Source organism: Gossypium hirsutum, chromosome A01 (genome assembly GCF_007990345.1).
Source record: "Gossypium hirsutum isolate 1008001.06 chromosome A01, Gossypium_hirsutum_v2.1, whole genome shotgun sequence".
Lineage (NCBI taxonomy): Eukaryota > Viridiplantae > Streptophyta > Magnoliopsida > Malvales > Malvaceae > Gossypium > Gossypium hirsutum.
In genome coordinates, this window is record NC_053424.1 from 91,467,951 (window position 1) to 91,491,867 (window position 23,917).

The window sequence follows — 23,917 nt, forward strand, 5'->3', positions numbered from 1 at the left end:
AATGCTAAAATATCGACATTTTGGGAACTTGTAATGTTACGTGTGGATATAGATGCGATAAATACGATAAGATCGGTGTTTGGATCGATGGAACGAGTAAGAACTCAATTTTGTGCACGATGGTAAGTTGGGCCTCAATTGGCTGAAATCGGGCCCAATGGGCTTTCGGGCCCATTTGGGTAAAACTGATAGAAAATGGAATTTGGAAAAGTTGCATGTTAACACGGTTAGTACTATTGTAAAATTTGGATTAAGCAGGCTTAGTGGGCTAAATCAACATTCGTAGGGCCCATTAGGGGTTTGGGCCCAAAAGCCCGAATTTGATAAAGTGGGTTAAAGATCATTGTTTAAACACTCGGAAATATTGATAATTTTTGATAAACATGGAAAACCCTGATATTTAGTAAAATTATGAAAATACCCTTATAGTATGAAAATGACTGTTTTGCCCCTAGGTAAAAATGACCATTATACCCCTAGGGTTTAATTATAAATTTGATACGTGGGATATGATATACATGATTGATATGATATGCACATGATATGTATAAAATGCACATGATATGTATGAAATGCACATGATATGTATGAAATGCACATGATGTATTCATAAATGCATTGGGTTGGGTTTTTATATGGATGGAGGAAGTGCAAAAAGGCTTATGCCCCAGTTTATTGAAAAGGGCTTATGCCCCAGTTTACCGAAAAGGGCTTATGCCCCAGTTTATTGAAAAGGGCTTTGCCCCAGTTTACCGAAAAGGGCTTTGCCCCAGTTATTAAAAGAGGCTAGGCCTCCAGATATATGATAAAGTAGCTATGCTGCTAGTGGTGTGTTGGTTGGGTGGGTTGAATCATTCCCCACATGGTGTGTTGGTTGGTACGGGTGGAGAGTAGCGGATGGTGGGTCGAGTAGTCTCCCCAAATGGGCTTGCATACATTCATTGGTTTTTCATATGATATTGAAATGGGCTTGCATACATCCATTGACATTACATGTGATATTGAAATGGGCCTATGGGCCATATCGTTTACAGTAAAGGCTTCGGCCCAGTGAAATGATTTATGAAAAGGCTTCGGCCCAGTGATATGATTTATGAAAAGGCTTCGGCCCAGTATATGTCAAGACTAAATAGGGCTTTGGCCCAGATTATACTGATACTGCGTTTTCACTGTTTGTTTGTTATTGGGATTACACACTGAGTTTTCGTAAACTCACCCCGTTTCTAACTGTGCAGGTAATCCCTAACCTTAGATGGTTTGGAGTTGCGAGGGACTTGGAGATGGCCACACTACTGTTTCTGTTTCTTTTAATTGTAATAAGTAGCCGATTTATTTCTTTATAAGTTTTATCTTATTAATATTATTATTTGGTTTTGGGTTGTAATAAGGCCATTTTAATTATTTTTCTGGGATTATTTTATTTTATACCCTATATTTTACTGATAACAATCCAAAATGGGTTAGACTTAGGCCTCATTTTCAAAATGATAATTGTTTTCAAAATAACGCAACGATACAATTAATCGGTTTATCAAAAATATCTACTTAAATGAATTCTAACTCGTTTTTCTCAAAACCTAACCTCGCACCAAAGTGTGGCAATGGTTGTGGGCATGTCTAGGATTGGATCCATTCGAAGAGCTTGGTACTTAAGCAGACTTCATGGCTCACCTCTTCTATTTTTGGATACCTACCTGGTGCGCAGCTTCCATTCACTTGGTTAAGCCTTATCAAACAACGGTTTTTTTAAAACACTAAAAGAAAGCATGGATTTTTAACTTCAATGTGGCACGTCAGATTCGGCCATTACATCTGGGCCGGGTTTGGGGTGCTACAATTATTGTTCTAGCAGTTGCTAAAAGGGGCCTCCATAAAATTAAAAGAACGTTACTATCCTCTTCTATGTTTATCACAATGAAATCAAATGGGAATATAAATTTGTCAATTTTAACGAGTACATCTTCAATAATCCCCCTAGGAAATCTGATTGTTTTATCGGCTAATTGAATACACATCCTAGTTTATTTGGGTTTCCCAAGACCTAGGTGCTTAAACATTTTGTAAGGCATGACATTAATACTAGCCCCTAAACCAGCCAAAGCATTATTAATATCTAAGCTACCAATTAAACAAGGAATCGTAAAACTCCCTGGATCTTTTAATTTGTTGGGCGGCTTATTCTGTAGAATGGCTGAGCAAACTGCGTTTAGCTCCACATGCGATGCTTCATCTAACTTCATTTTATTTGTTAAAAGCTCTTTTAAGAATTTGACTGCATTTGGCATCTGCGAAAGAGCTTCAATAAATGGTAAGTTAATATGTAATTTCTTTAAAAGTTTAAGGAATTTACCAAATTGTTCGTCTAAGCATTTTTTCCTTGTCGCATTAGGGTATGGTACACGAGGTTTGTATTTTGTACTTATAGGTTTCTACTTATTACCTCAACTTTATCTTTACTTACCACAGTTTCTTGCCTCAATTCTAATTTAGGTGTAACTATCCCTTCCTCATCTTGAATGGTAATTACATTGATTACTCCTTTGGGTTAGATTCAGTATTACTCGGCAGGCTACCTTGCGGTCATTCAGATATCAATTTAGCGAGCTCACCTATCTGAGTTTCGAGCCCTTGGATCGACACTTATTGATTTTTAAGTGCTGTTTCGATATTCTAAAAAATGAGTTTCTGCCACTGAGATGAATTTTGTTAGCATCTCTTTAAGGTTCAGTTTTTTCTCTTGTTGGTAGGGTGGTTGTTGAAAGCCTGGAGGTAGTGGTGGTCACTAATTCCCTTAGCCTCCCCATGAAAAATTTGGGTTATTACTCTATCATGCATTGTAAATATTTCTATACGGATTATTTTGAGATCGAGGATTATTACCATGTAATTTAACTGCTCGTTCTTCATATTGTGGCCATAGGGTTGGTATTCTGGATTTCTTAATCCACCTCCACTTGCTTCGCACTGCATTACTGGTTGGACCTGTGAAGAACCAAGAAAGCCGTCAATTTTTCTATTCAAATGTTCTACCTGATTAGAGAGCATGGTGACCGAATCGACGTTAAAAACGCTGGCTATTTTTGTTGGCTTTGTCCTCATGACTTGCCACTGATAATTATTCAGTGACATCTCTTCTATAAATTCATAAGCATCCTCAGGTGTCTTATTATTGATAGTCCCCCCAGCGGCTGCATCAACCATTTGTCTAGTCGAGGGATTCAGGCCATTGTGAAATGTTTGAACCTGTAGCCAGAGTGGTAACCCATGGTGAGGGCATCTTCTTAAGAGGTCCTTGTATCTTTCCCATGCATCGTAGAGTGTTTCTAAATCCGTCTGCACAAAAGAAGAGATATCATTACGTAATTTGGCGGTTTTAGCTGGCGGAAAATATTTTAATAAAAAATTTTTGGTCATTTGTTCCCAAGTAGTGATTAACCCTCATGGTAACAGGTTCAACCAATGTTTAGCCTTATTCCTTAACAAAAAGGGAAACAACCGAAGGCGAATGGCATCATCAAAAACATTATTGATTTTAAAAGTTTCGCAAAACTCTAAGAAATTTTCCGAGTGAGCGTTGGGATCCTCGTCCTGCAAACCATCAAACTGAACAAACTGCTAGATCATTTGAATGGTGTTAGGTTTTAGCTCAAAATTATTTACAGCAACAGCAGACCTAACTATGCTCGATTCAGTTCCTGTTAAAGAAGGTTTAGCATAATCATACATAGTACGTGGAGCAGGATTCTGATTAGCAACAGTTGTAGGAGGTAGCGGATTTTCTTGGTTCTCAGCCATCTCCTCGGTTGTTGTTGAAGTATCGTCCTCTTGCTCTTCCTCTATGTATTGTAAGCTTCGCCTTATTTCTCTTCGGTTTCTGCAAACTATACGATCGATCTCACTATCAAACAGAAATGGTCCCTACGGGTTTTTTCTAGTCATACACTATAAACACCTGCCAGGAATGAATAAAAGAAAAATTAGAAAAGAAAAAAACTTAAATTGCAAATAAAGTAGAATGGCTAAAGTAATAAAAATTGAGTGTTCCTAATATCCTAGTTCCCCGGCAACGGTGCCAAAAACTTGATACGTGATATTCACGGCAGGTTTTAAAAAATTATAATTAATCGTTCTTGAAACTAACTATTATCATGATGAAGGTAAGTGTACCTATCGAATAGTAGTATAGCTTTAGCAAGACCGGATTGTCGATCTCAAAGGAACCATAAGTACTAGTAATTATTTTCTTCTTATTATCTAGCCTAAAAATTAAGGGATTTGTTTATCTAAACTAATTAACTAAACTAAGAGTGCATAGAGAGAAATTAGGGAAAATATTTTGGGAAAATTCGATTAATTAAGACAATACCCTAGGAAAATCCACCTAGACTTCACTTGTTATTTGACTCTGAATTAGACGATTTATTTATTTGACTTGACCCGTAGAAATCCCTAAGTTATATTATTATCTCTCTCAAGACTAATAGCGTCTAACCGTAGGTTGATTAATTGAAATCTCTTTCTAACTAACGCCCTAGTGTTGCATTAACTCGATCTATGGATCCCCTTATTATTTTTCACCCTAATCCGGCAAAATCTTATCACCTTATCTCTAGGCATCCAATCAACTCTGCTTAATTACGAAAAATTTACTCTTAGACAGGGTCTATTCCTCCTCTGAATAAGAGCATTAACTTGTATCAATATCTAGGAATATTAAAACAAGAATTAAGAACACATAATTAAGAACAAGTCAAATATTTATCATACAATTCAGATAATAATAACAAGATATGTCTTAGGTTTCATTCCCCTTAGGTATTTAGGGGGCTTAGTTCATACCTATGAAAGAAAACATCTTACAAGAATAAAGATAACAAAACATAAAGAAAACCCAAAACCCCTGAATGGAAATTGAAGGGAGATCTTCAGTTTTGACAATGAATTCGGCTTCTGAGATGGATCAATCGGCTTCCCTTGAGTAATTCCTTGCCTCCTACTCTATGTCCCACCTCTAAGTGACTCTTCTGGTGTTTAAATAGGCTTTAGAATGCCTAAGAGCCCTCAAAAGTGGCCTTTTCCGAATAGGGCTATGCTTGGGCTTGGTAGGGACACGCCCGTGTGACATGCCCGTGTGCGATTACTCCAGCCCATGGTCAAGGCTATTGAATAGGCACGGACGTGTAGTCTACTCATGTAAGTCGAGCTTCAATCCTCCCAAATGGACACGGGCATGTGACATGCCTGTGTGATAAAGTCGAGGCCGTATTGATTTCTCATGTGGGTCCATTTTCAGCCCGTTTCTCGCTCTTTGTACTCTCTTATGCTCACCTAAGTATAAAACATGAATTTAAAGGATCAGGAGCATCGAATTCACCAAATCTAAGGAGAAACCATCCATAAATGTGCCAATCATGGGATAAAAATATGTATAAATTACGGTTTATTAGTTTAGTATGTTATTGAAATTAGTAGACGATGAATGGTAATAGGTAATATTTGCATGATTAGATAGGTTTTGGTGATTGAAATTGTGGTTCCTTGAATGGAATATCGGTTATTTGATTTAGGACTTTTGAATTGGTATTTATATGTATGTTATGATAGGGTTTTGATGCCTTAAATAGGTACTCAATTGGCCTAAAGAGTCATACATGAGTTGGTGTAGGAAATGTCTTGTTTTTGGGAAAAATCTTGTCTACATGGCTTGAGACAGGAACGTGTGACTCAGCCGTGTGTGACACACGGCCTAGCGATACAGTCTGGCGATACGGCCGTGTGTCCCTTGTAGGTTCTATTGCATGCAAGTCAGGCATTTACACGGCCTAACACATGGCCTAGCATACATGCGTGTAGGGTAATTTCAAGAGTTACACTGCCTGGCACACAGGCGTGTGACTTGCTCGTGTGACCCTACTTAAAGAGTTACCCAGTTGAGGATACAGGCTGGGACATGATTGTGTTTCTATTTCGATTGTTACACGGCATAAGACACGGGTGTGTGCCTCAGCCGTGTGAGGCACACAGCCTGGCCACATGACCGTGTGACCCCTGTAGTCAAGCTTTTCTAACTTTTTCTTGTACTTTCCAATTATTTTCAATTTGGTCCTGAATTATTTCTAAGATGTTTTTAGAGCCTCGAGGGCTCGATTTAGGGATGATATGTATGTGAATCAATGATTTATATTATGTTTGTATAAATGTATGAAATGTATGCTTTAATGTTTCGTTTGTACAGTAATGCTCTATAACCCTATTCTGGTGACGAAAAGGAGTTAGGAGTGTTAATTTAGTGGTATCAGAGCTATGGTTTAATCGATTCTAGGACTAACTTACATGCCACATATTCCCTATGATAGTATGATACTTTTGATTCGTTCTAATATTGTATTTTCTTATAGATTCAAAATGTTAGCTAAATCGAACGGAGCTATAGCTAAAGAAGCTGAAAGTAATGTTCAAGCTTCGAATCCTAAAGCAACTAATAGTGTGTATTTCCAAAATCCATTTGTGATTATACAAAAATGTATTCCTTGAAATGATGAACTAGTGGTTCAATGAGTTCAAGCAAGCAAATCATACAACTCCGCCACCTCTGGCACCTCTGAATACTCCAAACCCTGTACCCGTGACGGTTACCCGAGTATTAATAGATTAAATTAAAAAATATGGAGTGAAAGACTTCAGAGGTAAGATAGATGATGATCCTTCAAAAGCCAAGTATTGGCTAATGAATATAAAGAGAGTTTTTGCAAAATTGATGTGCACTCTCGAAGTTTGTTTGAGGTGTGCAGTATCGTTACTGAAAGATGAAGCATATTTATGGTGGGATACTTTGAGCACGATGACATCCAATGATCGTGTTAATTAGGACTTCTTTCAGAATGAATTCAAGAAAAAGTATGTTAGTCGGCTGTTTGTTAACTGGAAAAATGAAAAAAATTTCTCGAGCTAAAACAAGGAAATCAGACTGTAGCTGAGTATGAACGTGAATTTCTAAAATTAAGCAAGTATGCTCGTAATATCATAGAAAACGAGGAGGAAATGTGAATTAGATTTGAAGATGGGTTGAATGGTGATATCCGTATGTCTGTAGTAGCATTAAAACGGGAATTAGTAGATCTTTTAGAGCGGGCTCAGAAAGTTGAAGAAATTTGTAAAAGAAAATGACAGTCAGATTCAAACTTTCAACACTATAACTAAAGAGGGTTATTCAAGCCTACTCAAATGTCTCCATCGAAGAAAATTAGAAATGACACAAGCTGATCAACTGTTCCTTCAAAGTTCACTGGTAAAGAGAAACTGAGGCAAAGTAATTTCAAGTTAGTTAATTCTCTAGCGGCTAGTGTTGGAAGTGTAAGAAATGTTGAGAGAACCGTTCATGTTTGTGATGAACACAATAAAAGGCATTTTGGTGAGTGTCGATCAAAGTCAGGAGCTTGTTTCTGTTGTGGGTCTACTGATCATTTTCTTCGTAATTGTCTGAAGAAGCAAAATGATTTTGGTAATCAATTAAACAAGCCTGAAGCAACTTCTCAAAAAGGTAGAAGATTTGGAAACGCTAGAAATATTACTACCGGTCGAGGAAAGAATATAAAGATGACTGAATGGTCTGAAGCAAGAACACTAGCTAGGGCCTATGCAATTCGAGCTCCAGAGAAAGCTACTACTCCAGATGTTATTGTAGATACTTTTTCTCTTTTTGATATTAATGTATATGCATTGATTGATCCTAGATCAACTCATTCGTATATATGCACTACATTAGTATACAAAAATAAATTACCTGTTGAGTTCACTGAATATACTGTCAAAGTTACAAATCCCCTTAGTCAGTGTGTTTTAGTTTGTAACATCCTGAAATAGGGCCTAAACGAAGCAGTGGTTCTGAAACCACAAATTCGAGGTAGAAAATTTATTTTATTATTATTTCGAGGTTCATGATATGATTGCATGATTGTGTGAAAATTTCGTGATGAAATTCTATGCATAAAGTGCTTAAGTTGAGATTAGGGACTAAATCGAATAATTTGTAAAACTTGCATTCTAGAAGTTTTTAGTATGAAATTGCTTTGGAATATTAATGAGGAGGTCTTAAATAGTAATTTGACCAATTTCTAAGTCTATGGACAAAAATTGGACATGGATGGAATTTTTGGAAAGTTTAGTAGTAAGGGCAGTTTGGTCATTTAGTTATTAAAATGAATTAGAAAAAAAATTAAAAGCCAATTTTTGTCCATAGCTAGAGTTTGTTTCAAGCTTTCAAGCTCCATAGTAAGTGATTCCAAGCCCCGTTTTTAATGATCTTTACATTTTTGGAGTCCCGATAACTTGATTAAGCTTATTCTAGCAATAATTCAACCTAGGGTTCATATTTGGAAAACTACCCATAGGTGAAATTTGTGTATTTTGCTGTTTTATGATAGAATATGAGGTTTTAAATTATGTTAGACAACTTGTGCTACTCGGTTTTAAGTGAAAACGAGTAAAAGGGCTTAATCGGTAAAAATACCTAATAGTCATAAGTACATGTTAGAGTGTGAATTTGATGTTGTCATAGAAGAGAAAAATGATCAGCATGTCATAAAACATAAGAAAATAGGATAAAGTTTAATTTACGAGCCTTGGGGAAAAGTGCAAATATGTGAAAGTTTAGGGGCAAAATATAATTTTTCCAAAGTTTGGGTCAAGGACTGTTTTAATAAATGTGAGTATTAAATAAGCTAATTTTTTTATTATAGATCAAGAAGAACAAAATCCGGAGTTAGACTGGGGAAAGAAAAAGATAGTGGACTAAATCAATATAGTTGATCGTATTTTGTTTCGAGGTAAGTTTGCGGTAAATAAATGCAATATTCTATTATTTTATGTTAATTTTGTTAATTTCCAGCATGTGTATATTTATTTTATGAAATTATTCAAAGAAGACTTAAGCATAAATTGACGAAGAAGAAATTTCAAAAAGTCCCGGTTGAACCTTAGGAATGTGTAGGATACAAATGTCATGACATTAGGGTTTAAGGATACCGTGTAAGACCATGCCAAGGCATGGAAATTGGAAAGGTTTCTAAGGTAAGGAAATCATGTAAGACCATGTCAAGACATGGCATTGATAAGTTACTATAAGGCAAAGGTCCCATGTAAGACCATGCCAAGGCATGGCATTGGTGAGTTCATAAGGCAAGGCTACCATGTAAGACCATGTCAAGACATGGCAATGGTAAGTGTCAAAAGGATACCACGTGAGACCATGACAAGTCATGGCAATGGTAAGGTACCCGTGTATCCTTAGTATTCCAAGTGGTTCAACGGGAAATTTAAAGAGAATATCAAGGTAAGGTAAGGTAAGATGAGTTATACTAAAAAGGTAAGACAAGTTCATGCTAGAAAAGTAAAGGTAAGTACATAATGTTCATGTATGCTTGATAAGGAAAAAGGTAAGTAAAATGTATTAATAAATTTTATTAAGTAAGTAAGTATTTAAGTAAGTGAGTAAGTGAAGAAGTTTTAAATATGTCTATGACAATTAATGAAGTTGTATTAAGTAGTATCATGCCAAGTAGTAAGATAATTCTTATGAATGTTGTTATTTATTTGCATGCAAACTTACTAAGCTTAATGCTTACCCCCTTTATTTTCCTTCTTTTTATAGTTTTGTCAAGCTAACTCGGGGATCGTAAAGTACGTCGGAGGTCCGGGCACACTATCACGAGGATTATTTTGGTATAGCTAGACGTTTCATTTTGAGTATGGCATGTATAGCATCGTAGCCATTTTGTGTGTATGATCTTATGATATGGCTAATGATTGGTATGTAAATGCTTGATAATGATTAGCTGTTGGAATGGCTAATCAAAGACATGTTTGGTGTTATGTATGCCTAAATGCTAGTTATTCCATGGAAATCATGAAAAAGGTAAATTAGCACAAAACAGAATCAGACAGTAGCAGTGACGTGAATTTGAAAAATCACTAAAAATAGTATAAATGGAATTAAATGATGAATAAGTTATGAAATCAAATAGTATTATGTCTATTTTCAAATGGAAGAAACAAAATAGGTAAATGAGATATATTTTATGAGATATTTAAATTTTTTGTGAAACAGGGCCAGAGCAATTTCTGGATCCCCTATTCTAACTTTGGAAATTCACCAAAAATTGTACAAAGATAATTAGAAGTCATTATTTACATTTACAGATTCCTTATTGAGTCTAGTTTTATGATAAATAAACTTCATAGTAATTGGAACTCTGTATAGGGAGATATTTGATTTGTAATACAGAAAGGTCAGAGCAGTCAAACCCTGAAATAGGGGAGACTTTAACTAATAAACTGTACCAGTTGGCCCTACCAAAAATTCTAGAAAAAAATTAATTGATATATATATGAGTCTAGTTTTTGGGAAAATTTACGGAATTGGATTTTGAGTTTTCTAACTCGAGATATGAATTTTTAAGCAACTGTGACGCAGATTGCCAGCTTCTCTGGAAGTTTTAAAAATAAATTGTTTGAGCTGTTTAAGTAATGAATTAAGTCCGTTAACACCTCGTGTTCGATTTCGGCGATGGTATCGGGTACGGGGCGTTACATAGTTAATCATTTATGTAGATCATGTCCACTAAAATTTAGGGGTTACGATTTTTCCACTAGTTTGATGTTATTACCCTTTGATGAGTTTAATGTGATTCTGGGTATGAATTGGCTGACTCTACTTGATGCTATTGTAAATTGTAGAAGAAAGCATATCGTATTAAAATGTTAGAATAGTAAATGGATCTGAATTGAGTCAGATAGTTTTGATGATACATTCTAGTATAATCTCAGCTATAATGGCATAATAATATGTTAAAAAGGGTTGTAAAGAATATCTTGCTTATATAGTTGATTCCAAGGTTTCAAAATTGAAATTAGAATCAGTTCTGATTGTGTGTGAGTTCTTAGATGTGTTTCCAGAGGAATTACCAGTGTTACTGCTGACCAGAGAGGTTGAGTTTTCAATTGAATTGATGCTAGGAACATCTCCAATATTGATAGCTTCATATAGAATAGCAGCTACAGAATTAAAAGAGTTGAAAGCATAGTTGCAAGAATTGACAAATAGGGGCTTTGCTCGATCCAGTTTTCCTCATTGGGGTCCTCTTGTATTATTTGTTAAGAAAAAGGATGGATCCATGCGATTATATATAGATTATCGATAGCTCAACAAAGTCACGATGAAGAGTAAGTATCCATTGCCACGTATTGATGATCTGTTTGACCAGTTGAAAGGTGTAACTGTATTTTCAAAGATCAATCTTCATTTTGGTTATTATCTGTTACGGGTTAAATACTCGAGTTTGCCAAAAACCGTGTTCAGAACCAGGTACAGATGAGTTTCTTATAATGCCATTTGATTTGACTAATGCACCTATTGTGTTTATGGATCTAATGAACAGAGTATTCAAACCGTATTTAGATAGATTTGTTGTTGTGTTCATTAATGATATTCTGATCTATTCATGAGATGAGACAGAGCATGCCCAACATTTGAGAATTGTTTTGCAAACTTTATGCAAAAAACAATTGTTCACCAAGTTTAGCAAATGTGAGTTTCGGCTCCAAGAAGTCAGATTCTTCGGACATGTGGTATCGACAAACGGTATTAGGGTTGACCCGAGTAAAATATCAACTATGGTTTACTGGAATCCTCTAAGAAATGTATTTGACGTTAGAAGTTTTCTGGGTTTAGCCGGATATTACAGAATATTTGTTAAAGGGTTCTCGATGATTGCTACAACGTTGACGAGACTGTTGCAAAAAGATGTTACGTTCGAATGGTCCGAGAAATGTTAGCAAAGTTTTAATCAGTTGAAATTTTTGCTAACTGAGGCTCCTGTGCTAGTTCAACCAACGTTCGGTAAAGAATGTAACAGCCCGATTCTAGAAAAATCGGAACAATGGTTTCAGAACCACAAATTTGATCCGAAAATAAAGTTTAATTTTATTTTATTATATGGTCCGTATTATGATGAACATGTCGTGTGAAAATTTTGATACGAAAATTTTATCGATTAAGTGTTTAATTACGAGAATGACTAAATCGCATAAAATGCAAAAGTTGAATTCTAGTTGCTATAAGGATTAAATAGCTATGGAATTCAAAACTAGAGGTCCTTATATGGTAATTAGACTATTAAAGAAAAGTATGTAGATTTTTGGTGACTTATCCACGGAAAAATTAGAAAAGAGTATGGACTAAATTGGAATCCATAAAAATTAAAAGATGATAATTAATTAAAAATAATTTCGTATCGTCTTCCCCAAAATTTTTATGGAAACCCTAGGAGAGAGGAAGAAAACTTTCCAAGCTTAAAAGGTATGAAATCAAGTCCCGTTTTGAATAATTTTTATATTTTTTGGAATCGGGATAATCTAATCTATCTATTTGGGGGATTAATTTGAAAAGATATCAAGGTATGAAATTAAGGTCATGGATGAATATGCTGAAAATTAGAAATTTATGGTAGAAAATGAAAGGTTGTTGATAGATAAACAACTTTTACAAATGGATTTTTTATGAAAACATGATTTAGGGACTAAAATGTAAAGTTGTGAAATTTGATGAAAAATTCTTAATTTTTATGAATACATGTGTTGTAAATTTTGTAATGGGATTTTGGTTAGGCTTGGAATAGGGAGTAAATTGCACTAGTTTCATTTTTTGAGCCTAGGGACGAAATTGGAATTTATGGAAAAGTTAGAGGCAAAATGGTAATTTTGCCTAGAACGTAAATCGAGTTCTAATGAGTATGAAATATGAGAAATTGATATTTAAAACTATTTATATAGATCTAGACAATACAAATTCGAGGTTAGATCGAGGAAAAGAAAAGGTTTCGGATTAGTAGATTTTATACGCGAACAAGTGTCGAGGTAAGTTCGTGTAACTTAATCGAGCATGTAATTATGTTAATTGAATGTTGTGTTTGTATGTAATATGACTTATATTGAAATGTATTACTTGAATGCTATAATGGAAAATTTAATACATGTTTGAAATGGTGGAAAAGGGTTAAGTCCCGATTGAATATTGAATTATGTTGAATATATGTGCTTTCTCGAAATGGATGAGGTCTTACATTTGTTGCAGACGAGATTTAGCTCAGACAAGTAATCCTATTGACCTCATTATAGAAAGGATTTAGCCCGGACGGGTAATCTTGATATAATACCTCTCGAGTATACATTATGATTAGGGTTTATCCTGGGCTGGTAAACCTATTATATGATATGTGGCTCAAGAGTGTGTTCTTTGATTAAGTTCCCTAATGGGTACCCTTGAATAAGAAATTAACGGATTATTGAATTGTACACCTCGAGTGTTCTACTTTAGCATCCATCGAAATTTCAATGATTCAATAGACATAAAACTCTTGACGTGGTATGAGAATTATGAGATGAAATAATAATGACTTGAAAGAATATTGTATGATGAGCTCATCTATGTTTAATTGATAGATATGAAGATTTTGGTGACTAACATGTTTGATTTAAAGCATGTGTTTAGGTGATTTTTCTCATGGATGGAAAACATGATATAGTATACGAAGATGTAAAAAACGGGATTGGTAAGTTTAGTTTCTGTTATACGAACTTACGAAACATGTAATACTTACTCCGTTTTATTTTCTCCTGTTTTATAGTGCTCGGAAGCTCGCAAAGGTTAGAGATCATTGGAGCATCGTCACACTATCTGCTAGTTATTTTGGGTATTTATAGTAAAATCATTTTGGTATAATGGCATGTATATGCTAATTTGACCATACATGGCTTAAATATGTGGTTTGTAATCTAGTCATTAGAATGGCTAGCAATGGTTGTTTTTAATATACTTGTAATGTCATATTATGGTAGCTATACACATAGGCCTAACATATGAAATATACCAAAGTAAGATTATAAACATGTAAGCATGCAATAATATGCCTTGTTGAATGATGGAAGTTACTTAATTTGAATGCTTGAATTGGTTGGTATTGGATGTGAGCTTTAAGTGCAGACATTTGGTGTGATTTTATGGTGAGAAAAGAAGCTAAAATGACTTTATTTTGTCCACAAGGGCAAACACACGGGCGTGTGTCTAGACCGTGTGTGACACACAGCTATGTACATGGGCGTGTAGTTAGGCCGCGTGTCCCCTATACCTTAATTTTGAGAAACAGAATGCTCAGAATTGAGCACAAGGGCAGAGACACGGGCGTGTGGCTCACTCGTTGATATGTGATATTCACGACAGGTTTTAAAAATTTATAATCAAGCGTTCTTGAAACTAACTATAATCATGATGAAGGCAAGTGTACCTATCGAACAGTAGTATAGCTTTAGTAAGATAGGATTGTCGAACCCAAAGAAACCAATAATACTGGTAATTACATTCTTTTTATTATCTAGCCTAAAAATTAAGGGATTTGTTTATCTAAATTAATTAACTAAACTAAGAGTGCATAGAGAGAAATTGGGGAAAATCTTTTGGGAAAATTCGATTGATTAGGACAATACCCAAGGAAAAATCTACCTAAACTTCACTTGTTATTTGACTCTGAATCAGACGATTTATTCATTTGACTTGGTCCGTAGAAATCCCTAAGTCATATTATTATCTCTCTCGAGACTAATAACGTCTAACCCTAGGTTGATTAATTGAGATCTCTTTCTATAGTGTTGCATTAACTCGATCTATGGATCCCCTTATTAGGTTTCACCCTAATCCGACAAAATCTTATCACCCTATCTCTAGGCGTGCAATCAACTCCGCTTAATTATGACAAATTTACTCTTAGACAGGGTCTATTCCTCCTCTGAATAAGAGCATTAACTCGAATTAATATCCTGAAATATTAAAACAAGAATTAAGAACACATAATTAAGAACAAGTCAAATATTTATCATACAACTCAGATAATAATAACAAGATCCGTCTTAGGTTTCATTCCCCTTAGGTATTTAGGGGGTTTAGTTCATAATTATAGAAGAAAACATCTCAGAAGAATAATGAATACAAAACGTAAAGAAAACCAAAAACCCCTGAATGGAAATTGAAGGGAGATCTTCAGTCTTGATGATGAATCCGACTTCTAAGATGGACTAATCAGCTTCCCTTGAGTAATTTATTGCCTCCTACTCTCTGCCCCCTTCCTAAGTGCCTCATCAGGTGTTTAAATAGGTTTTAGAATGCCTAAGAGCCCTCAAAATTGGCCTTTTTTGAATAAGGTTATACTTGGGCTCAACAGGGACACGCCCGTGTGCGATTACTCCAGCCCGTGCTCAAGGCTGTTGAATAGGCACGGGCTTGTAGTCTACCCGTATAAGTCGTGCTTCGATCTTGCCAAAGGGACACGGCCGTGTCACACGCCCGTGTGAGGAAGTTCAGGCCGTGTTGATTTCCCATGTGGGTCCATTTTCTCCGTTTTCGACCTGTTTCTTGCTCTTTTTAATATCCTATGCTCACTTAAATATAAAACATGAAATTAAAGAATTAGGAGCATCAAATTCACCAAACCTAAGGAGAAACCATCCATTAATGTGCTAAGCATGGGATAAGAACATGTATAAATTACTATTTATCAAATACCCCTACACTTAAGCGTTTGCTTGTCCTCAAGCAAAATCCTCAACTCACAATCAAAATAAATTCTTCTCAATTTATAATCCCTATCAATAATATCTCAAAATAATCCATAAGTATTCATACATTGAAAATTCAACTAAAAGTACATCAAAGTTCCAAACATTCCAAGTTGAGTATTTTATCATGAAAACATAGGTGTCTCCTCTTATCTAAATGATTACCTTTGATCAGAATATCACAGAGTTTAACATCCTTACTAAAGATTCACTCGAATCACTCAAGGTGTTTAAGGATATCAATTAAAGCACTCATTAGTCAATATGACAAGCTATTGCCATAGGCTTGCTTGAAAATCAAATCTCCACCACTATAACTTGAGCTGATACATCAATCAAAAAGGTCTTTTAGAGGGTTGTAATGTGGTTTTAGTTAGGGGGTGTGGTCACAAGCTGACTAAAAGGTTAGAATAGAGATTGAATTCAAAGGTTACATAGGTAGAAAAATAACCAGTCATCAGTTGAATACAAGTGAGCTTCTTCTCAGAATATGGAATTAACACTCAAGCTCAAAAATGACGAATTGCTTCTAATATGTGTTGAAGTATTATTTTTTTATTTTTTTAAAAGAACAAGTCAAATACATAGAAGAGCAAAACATAGCAAAGTAATTAGCTCAAATAAAATCTCGACAAAAATAGGGATCAAATTAGGGGATTTCAACAATAATGGGTTATGGGTTAATATTGAGGGTAAATCAATTAATGGCTTGTTAGGCTCAAAGGGGTTCACTAAGGGTCAACTATGAAGGCAGGCTTTTGTGAAGTGAGTGGGTTAAACCTAAGTGCCTTTATCATCTTGACATATCAAATCAAATGGTGTGGTCTTGACATGCATAATCAGGCAAGTTCTAGAATAACAAATCAACACTAACGCACTCATAATAAAAGTGAGCATGAAAGAAATAAAATATGCTTTAAAGGCTCAAGATCTCACAAAAATTATGGCTTTTTGATGTTTAAACTTGTGAATTTCAACTCATGATAATACCTAAACTTAGGGAAACAACCTAAAAGTTTATAATTCTTCAAAAATCAACTTATCATGCTTGATTCCCTAATGTCTCAAAGTTTAAGCAATCAATGCATAAATACCTATGTTTTAATTCAAGACATATCAATAAAAATCATAAATTAATTAAAATTTATTCTAGTAGTGATATAAGTGATTCACTTGACAATAAGACAAAATTCAGGGATTTCTAATAATGATATGAAAGACCCCCCCACACTTAAGATGTACATTGCCCTCAATGTACAAAGATATATTGAAAAATATAGATAAATAATCATAAGATAGGGAGAGAAGTGAAACTTCCTGAATGATAATGAACTCCTTGAATTGGAGTTATGGAGAATAATCAACCAAGGCAATGATGAGAGTAGAGGAGGATACTCCAGTGGTGGTAGAGGTTCATTAGACCATAAGTCCTACTCCAAAAGAGTATTATATCCGGTAGTAGCTATGGTTGTAGTCGAGCAAGACATGGTAGTCATGGAGAACCTTTGCCAGTGGAGTTTTTAGTTCCTATTTGATGATGAGCTTTGGAGCTCTTTATGACTGTGATAAATTCAAGAACTCTTTAGGAGATATAAGGAAGCATAATTACTTGTAATGAAATAGCCAAAACTATAAATTATTCAATAAAAATTATAAAAACTAAAATTAAAATAATAATAATAAAGGAAAATGAAATCAAAAGTACTTAAGTAAGATAAATAAAGATAAAAGTGTAAATAAAAATAATAAATAAAAAGTTTTTAAACATCGTCATCGCTAGATGGTTCGCGAGGTGGTGGTGGCGATGAGATGTGAAGTTGCTGACAAATCTGATGCAGTGTCTTATCAATGTGGTCAAAGCGCTGAAAACATTGCTGCTCAAATCGTGTAAGTTGCTCAGAGATGTCAGAGTATGAAGCCACCGCATGAACTAGACGATGGATGGGTGTTGATTGAGACGGCGGGTCCTGATGACATGGAGGGACATCATCAGTAATGTCCTCTGAGTCCTCCTCCTCGGTGGACTGGATGAGGCGGTACTGAGGAGGGTAGGTGTCATGTCGTTTCTGGATCATCCTCATGTTTAACATGCTCGAGATGCCTTGTAGGGAGATCTGGTCGATGAGAGTGAGGAAGGATGATTGTGCTGCTGTGTTGAAGAGCCCAAAGTGCTGAGCCAATCGAGTCACATAGGGCCCGGTAGAGATGACCCGTCTCCTATGTCACTCCGTCTGATGGCGGATGGCGAGGGTGATGAAGTAGGAAAGGTCGAAGACGTGCCCATTCGCCATACTCTATAGAAAATAGGCGTTGTGAGTGTTGACGATGCTGGTGCTCTATCGTCGTCCTGTCAAAGTGTAGGCCAAGATGGCGTGTAGGTATTGCAAGGACGGGGCAAGGGCCGATGCCTTAGAGCAACTAGGATCATAGGAGGCCGAGGCAGGGACGAGATCCTTCCAACACTTTGAGGGAGAGTAGTGGATATGGCGGGCGCACTAGACCACCAAGGCGGAACTAGACCGTTCCAAGATCGTTGAAGTTTGTAATGACAACTTGGAAATGGAAGGTTGAGCATAGTTCCATCGTGAGCTCGAGGTATGTCGGCTCGACGATCTCAAAGAGGAGCCCCTACGGTTCAGTCGTCAGGAGGGCCCGGATCGTGTCAGCTATCTAAATTTGTTCAAGTACGGCCCAGTCAATACAGTGGCCCACACCTAGGGGTCGGGCCCGTAATATCTGAAATAGCTCCTTCTAGGGTCCCAATGGGAACTCGAGGAAAGGGTGCCTAATCTCTGTGATAGGACTCGAGGATTATGCTGCTCCTTTTCCCTTCTTTGAAGTAGGGACAGCAGTCTTCTTACCACGTGAGGATGACATTGTATATCTGCATTGAAAAGTCGAAGTTCAACCAATATGTCCCAAGAATAGCATGGAAAAAAAACTAAATAGGAATATTTCATGAGACTCATGTACTAGATGAAGTAAACAAAACTAAAACAACTAAAGAAAATTTATTATGTTATTAAAATAGGACTATGAGAATAATGCTACGGGAATATCTAATGCATGAGTGCATGTGGGTAAGCATAAAATCCATGGAAACGAGAAAAATGGATGAATGTAGTAAGAAAAATGAAAATATTCTTTAATGACAAGCATAAGTATTATTATTCTACATTGAATATTCACTTAAGATAGTCAAATGAATTAGAGAAATCATGAAATAGGCAAAATATTTAAAGAAAATAGAGAGAAAAGAGTAACCAAACGAAAAAGGGAGAAGCTTGGGTTATCAAAAATAGTGCCGTAAGCGGCACACGGGCATGGCAGGTAGGGCGTGTGGAGTTACAACAGCTAGTGTTAGGGATTTTTAAAGAGAGGGATGATGAATAGTGAGGGGTTTATATAGATTTTGGGGCAAACGACCGTGGGGCACGCCCGTGTTTCCTAATTTTTTGCCCGTGTGTTTCATGATTTTTAAATTTAGGCACATCCGACATTCGCCCCAGGCCCGTGTTCTTTGGGCGTGTGGGTGCACACGACCGTGTCGCATGGCCGTGTCTTGCTTTGTTCGCTTCTCCCACGCCCATGTATATAGCCCACGGCCGTAGTTTGACAGTTTCGACCACGGGGCTGGGCACGGGTTTGTCAAATGCCCTTGCTAAATTGACAAGTTCACCCACGGTTTCAAAACACAGGTGTGCCGCACGCCCTTGTTGGTTTGGCAGTTTCACCCATGGCCTTATCACACTGTCGTGGCAACTTATCGCATCCCGTGTTGGGGAAAATTTTTTTCCCTAATTTCACACGGCCGTGTCTCCTCCTGTGGTGTGTGGATGGGAAAATCCTGTGTTGCAAGACTCAGTTAGTAGGTTAGATGTGAAAAACTAGAATTTAAATAAATCATTATTGTTAGTGCTCGAGTTGCCTCCCGAGAAGCGCTTATTTATAGCCTAAGCTTGACTTACCTCTCTGGTGTGTGATCATAGTGGCTCGAGGAGTTTACACTCCTCATCCCTGCTATTAACTTTATTAATATAAGGTTTAAAAGTTTCAAATTTTGGGTGAATTACCTCAACTGTACCATATGGGAAATTACTGAGTTCCATGAGAGGAATTTCTTCATTAGGTTCAGAAGTGGTAATGCGAGGATCTGCTGCATCTAGTAGTACTTTGTCTCCAACCTTAAGTTGATTTGGTAATGTATTGAGCTCGTCCTGGCTCAGTTTCGGTTTATCAGGTGTTCTCGGTTTCTGTGTCCACCAGTCATCTAGTTCCTCGATTTGTAGCTTTCGTTCTTCATAGATAGGTCATTTGTTGTTGCTTGAAAATGGCTCGTGTAGGTTCTTCGAACTTATTTCCTGCAAAGTAGGTTGCACCACATGGTCAGTTTTAGTAGAATGATTTATACAACCATCTTCAAATTTCGATGTGTTACTCGAATTACAAGTTTGAAGGGTGATTGTTTCGTCTTCCACACGAAGTGTGACTTCACCTGTGCCGACATCAATTTTTGTTCTAGCGGTTGCTAAAAAGGGCCTCCCTAAAATTAAAGAAACATTACTATCCTCTTCTATGTCTAGAATAATGAAATCAACTGGGAATATAAATTTGTCAATTTTAACGAGTACATCTTCAATAATCCCCTTAGGAAATTTGATTGTTTGATCGGCTAATTGAATACTCATCCTAGTTTATTTGGGTTTCCCAAGACCTAGTTGTTTAAACATTTTGTAAGGCATGACATTGATACTAGCCCCTAAATCAGCCAAAGTATTATTAACATCTAGGCTACAAATTAAACAGGGAATCGTAAAACTCCCTGGTTATTTTAATTTGTTGGCCAGCTTATTCTGTAGTATGGCTAAGCAAATTACATTCAGCTCCATATGTGATGCCTCATCCAATTTCCGCTTATTTGTTAAAAGCTCCTTTAGAAATTTGGCTTCGTTTGGCATCTGCGAAAGAGCTTCAATAAACGGTAAGTTAATATGTAACTTCTTTAATAATTTAAGGAATTTACCAAATTGTTCTTTTGTGCGGTCTTTCCTTGTCGCGTTTGGGTATGGCACACGATGTTTGTACTCTTTACTTACCGGTTTCTGGTCATTGTGGTCCACCTCACCCTTACCTTTACTTACCACAGTTTCTTGCCTCTGTTCTGGTTCAGGTGCAACTAACCCTTCCTCATCTTGAATGGTAATTTCATTGATTTGCTCCCTTGGGTTAGATTTAGTGTTACTAGGCAGGCTACCTTGTGGTCGTTCAGATATCAATTTAGCGAGCTGACCTATCTGAGTTTCGAGCCCTTGAATCGACGCTTGTTGATTTTTAAGTGTTGTCTCAGTATTCTGAAAATATGTTTTTGACACTGAGATGAATTTTGTTAGCATCTCCTCAAGGTTCGATTTTTTCTCTTGTTGGTAGGGTGGTTGTTGGAAGCCTAGAGGTGGTGGTGGTCGCTGATTCCCTTGGCCTCCCTATGAGAAATTTGGGTGGTTCCTCCAACCTGCATTGTAAGTATTACTATAAGGATTATTTTGAGATTGAGGATTATTACCCATGTAATTTAACTGCTCCTTCTCCATGTTGTGGCCATAGGGTGGGTAATCTGAATTGCTTGATCCACCTCCACTTGCTTCGCACTGCATCACTGGGTGAACCTGTGAAGAACTAAGAGAACCATCAATTTTCTTATTCAAGAGCTCTACCTGATTAGAGAGCATGGTGACCGAATCGGCGTTATAAACGCCCGCTACTTTTGTTGGCTTTGTCCTCATGACTTGCCATTGATAATTATTTAGTGACATCTCTTCTATAAATTCATAAGCATATTCAAATGTTTTATTATTGATAGTCCCACTAGTGGCTACGTCAACCATTTGTCGAGTCGAATGATTCAGGCTATTGTGAAACGTTTGAACCTGTAGCCAAAGTGGTAACCCATGGTGAAGGCACCTTCTCAAAAGGTCCTTGTATCTCTCCCATGCATCGTAGAGTGTTTCTAAATCCATCTGTACAAAAGAAGAGATATCATTACATAATTTAGCCGTTTTAGCCGGCAGAAAATATTTTAATAAAAACTTTTCGGTCATTTGTTCCCAAGTAGTGATTGACCCTCATGGTAATGAATTCAACCACTGTTTAGCTTTGTTTCTCAATGAAAAAGGGAATAACAGAAGGCGAATGGCGTCATAAAAAACGCCATTAATTTTAAATGTATCACATAGTTCAAAAAAGTTTGCCAAGTGAGCGTTGGGATCTTTGTCCTGGAAACCATCAAACTGAGCAAATTACTGTATCATTTAAATTGTGTTAGGTTTCAGTTCAAAAGTATTTGCAGGTACAGCAGGTCTAACTATGCTCGATTCGGTTCCTGTTAAAGAAGGTTTAGCATAATCATACATAGTACACGGAGCAGGATTCTGATTAGCAACAATCGCAGGAGGTAGCATATTTTCCTGGTTTTAAGCCATCTCCTTGGTTGTGGTTTGAATATCGTCCTCTTGCTCTTCCTCTGTGTATCCTAAGCTTAACCTTATTTCTCTTCGGTTTCTACGAACTGTTCGATCAATCTCACTATCAAACAGTAAAGGTCTTTGATAAACTATAATTTATACATATTTCTATCCTATGCTTAGCACTTTTTACGGATGATTTGTCCTTAGATTTGGTGAATTTGATGCTCCTAATGCCTTAATTTCATGTTTTAAACTTAGATGAGCATAGGAGAATGAAAGGAACGAGAAACGGGACAAAAACGAAAAAATGGGCCAACGTACGAAATCAACACGGCCTGGACCTCCTCACACGAGTAGACCACACGACCGTGTCAATTGGGCAAAATCAAAGCACGACTCACACGAGTGGACCACATGTCCGTGCCTATTTAATAGGCTTGACCACGGCCTAAAGTAATCGCACACGGGCGTGTCACACGGGCATGTCCTTGTCGAGCTGAAATTGAGTCCAATTCAGAAAAGGCCAATTTTGAGGGTTCTTAGGCATTCTAAAGCCTATAAATACACCCTAGAGGAGGAGGAAAAGGGGACGCAAGAGAAGGAAGCAGGGAACTACTCAAGGAAAGACGATTGATCCATCTTAGAAGCCGGATTCATCATCAAGATTGAAGATCTCCCCTCAATTTCCCTTCAGGAGTTTTGGGTTTTTCTTTATGTTTTGTATTCATTATTCTTCTGAGATGTTTACCTTTTTAGTTATGAACTAAAACCCCTAAATACCTGAGGGGGATAAAACCTAAGACGGATCTTGTTATTATTATCTGAATTGTATGATAAATATTTGACTTGTTCTTAATTATGTGTTCTTAATTCTTGTTTTGATATTCCAAGATACTGATTCAAGTTAAGCTCTTATTTAGAGGAGGAATAGACCCTGTCTAAGAGTAAATTTGTCATAATTAAGCGGAGCTGGTTGCGCGCCTAGAGATAGGGTGACAAGATTTTGCCGGATTAGGGTAAAACCTAATAAGGGGATCCATAGATTGAGTTAATGCAACCCTAGGGCGTTAATTAGAAAGGGATTTCAGTTATTCAAACTAGGGTTAGACGTTGTTAGTCTCGAGAGAGATAATAATATAACTTAGGGATCTCTACGGAACAAGTTGAATGAATAAATCATCCGATTCAGAGTCAAATAACAAGTGAAGTCTAGGTGGATTTTTCCTTAGGTATTGTCTTAATCAATCGAGTTTTTCAAAAAGTATTTTCCCCAAATTTCTTTTCTGTGACTTCTTAGTTTAGTTAATTAGTTAGATAAACAAAACCCTTTTATATTTTTTAGGCTAGATAATAAAAAGAAAGTTAATACTAGTACTTTTAGTTCCTCTGGGTTCGATAATCCGGTCTTGCTAAAGCTATACTACTGTTCGATAGGTACACTTGCCTTCATCGTGATAATAATTAGTTTCAAGAATGATTCATTATAAATATCTAAAACCTGTCACGAATATCACGTATCAAGTTTTTGGGGCCGTTGCTGGGGAACTAAGATATTAGGAACACTCGATTTTTATTACTTTAGTCATTTACTTTTACTTCAATTTAAATTTTATTCTAATTTTTATTACTAATTCTTATTTTTCCCTTTTTCTAGCAGGTTCTTATAGTTTATGACTAGAAGAAACCCGTCAGGACCATTACTTTTTGACAGTGAGATCGATCGCACAGTTTCCAGAAACCAAAGAGAAATAAGGCAAAGCTTAAGATACACAGAGAACGAGCAAGAGGACGAT

General features: G+C 36.5%; 2 non-coding genes across 2 annotated transcripts; both read left to right on the forward strand.

Annotated features, from left to right (window-relative positions):
- The first annotated feature begins 3,259 nt into the window (after positions 1 to 3,259).
- Positions 3,260 to 3,366, forward strand: LOC121208027 (small nucleolar RNA R71). The gene has a single exon (XR_005903063.1). It is a non-coding gene; the product is annotated as a small nucleolar RNA R71 (small nucleolar RNA).
- An 18,237-nt stretch (positions 3,367 to 21,603) lies between these two features.
- On the forward strand, positions 21,604 to 21,710 carry LOC121208350 (small nucleolar RNA R71). Its single transcript, XR_005903331.1, has one exon. It is a non-coding gene; the product is annotated as a small nucleolar RNA R71 (small nucleolar RNA).
- Positions 21,711 to 23,917: the final 2,207 nt, after the last annotated feature.